Here is a 2,171-nt window from a genome sequence, read left to right as displayed (position 1 = left end):
GAATGTTTAATCATTTCTTTTCAGGACAATGCCGTTTTCATTTAAAAAGAAAAATAAACGACGTGAAATACCTAAAGATGTTATTTTGCGTGCATTGGAAGAGGTTTCTAAAGAAGGAAAAATTAAAACTACTGCGATTAAATATGATATACCCAGGTCTAACCTTCAAAGAAACATAAAACAGGGTGGCGTTGTGAAAGATATTTCTTCTAAATTTATATCATCGCAAATATTCATGAAAAATGAAGAAGAAAAAATTTCAGAATATCTTGTAACATTGTTTAAACTAAACCATGGAATGTCAAAACTGAAGGCACGTGAATTGGTTTACGAATACGCCACTGCTATTAATAAAAAAATACCAGACAACTGGAATGAGAAGAAACTTGCATCCAATGATTGTGTAAGGGGATTTTTTAAAAGACAACCTCATCTTTCGATAAGGACACCAGAAGTTACCAGTCTCTCACGTGCCACAAGTTTCAATAAGAAAAATGTCGGAGATTTTTTTGAAATCTTAAAGCAGTATATGAACGGCATTGCTTCGGCCCTGAGTCTATTTACAATATAGATGAAACTGGATTATCAACAGTACAACGAACCCAGAAAGTGATTGCTCTCAGAGGCACTAAGCAAGTTGGGCAAGTAACGTCAGCTGAAAGAGGGACACTTGTAATGGTTTGCTGCGGTATTAATGCATTGGGTAACTCAATACCACCCTTTTTCATATTCCCGCGGATTAATTTCAAAACATATATGCTAAATAATGCACCTGTTGGTTCAGATGGAGCAGCACATCCTTCAGGGTGGATGACAGCACCATGTTTTTTAAAATATATACACCATTTTGCAAAACACACAAAACCAACGCCTTCCTCACCAGTTCTATTGCTGCTGGACAATCACAAGAGCCATATTTCAGTACCAGTTCTTGATTTTTGTAAAGAATCAGACATTATTTTAATAACTTTCTCACCGCACTGCAGCCATAAACTGCAACCCCTAGACCTGACTGTCTATGGACCACTCAAAACTTATTATAACACTGTTGTAACAGATGGTAAGCAATCCTGGCAAAACGGTAACAATTTATGAAATCCCAAAATTAGCAGCAAAAGCCATCCCACTTGCATTCAAGTTACAAAATATTCAAACAGGATTTAAAAAACCTGGCATTTGGCCATTCAATTCAAACATTTTCTCTGATGAAGATTTTGTTTGTTCTTCTATAACTGATCGCTGCTTGTCGGAAGAGAATAATGTTGCTACAGAAAAATCGATTTTAGAACAACCTATCATGGAACAGCCTTCAACAGAAGAAAATCTGAGTCTAGAGGATCGTACAAGTTCAAATGTGGAAGTCACTGGGCCATCTCAACTGGAATCTCTAAAAGCCAGACTAGGGGCACTGTCAATGTAACACCTGATTTAGTAAGACCATTTCCGAAAGCCGGCCCCAGGAAATTGGATGGCATGAAACGGAAGAAAGGAAAAACTAGAGTATTGACAGACACACCCAAGAAAAGAATTATAGAAATGGAAGTAAAAGAAAGACAAAGAAAAGCTAAGATTAAAGAGCTCAACAAAAATCGAAAATGCTCTAGAAATGAGAAAAGCACGAAGATTAGCAGTGATGATGAAATAGAAAATGCTTTCGTTTCTGATGTAGACCTTGTTGAAATCGATTCATCGGAAGAAGATTTTGATGTAGACGATGTGATTGTTATGTATAGAAAATTCCAGATCAATAACTTTGTGTTAGTTAAATTTGACACCAAAAAAACTGTTTATCATTATGTTGGAATAGTCGAAGAGGTTAATCACTCCATGGCAACTGTTAAATTCATGAGAGCGAGTAAGATAAGAAATACGTTTATGTTTCCTGACATCGAGGACATAGCCAGCGTCCCCCTGGAGGATATAAAGACAAAATTGCCTACACCAACAACATGGATAAAACGTGGCAGTCTAAAATATAAATTTGACAAGCCTCTTTGGGTCATACCAAGTTTAAGATAAGTCTTGTTAAGTCCAACATCGTGCGGTATTTATTCTAAGTGACATTGTTTAATTTTTTGTAAATTCTATGATAAGAAAAAATGTTTGTATTACAATTTTATAGCAATGCTATATAATACTTAAGCATAGTAGTATATTAAAACAATATCGTG

This window comes from Hydra vulgaris, chromosome 04, assembly GCF_038396675.1.
Source record: "Hydra vulgaris chromosome 04, alternate assembly HydraT2T_AEP".
NCBI lineage: Eukaryota > Metazoa > Cnidaria > Hydrozoa > Anthoathecata > Hydridae > Hydra > Hydra vulgaris.
The sequence above is the reverse complement of the archived record's forward strand: the minus strand, read 5'-3'. Positions refer to the sequence as shown.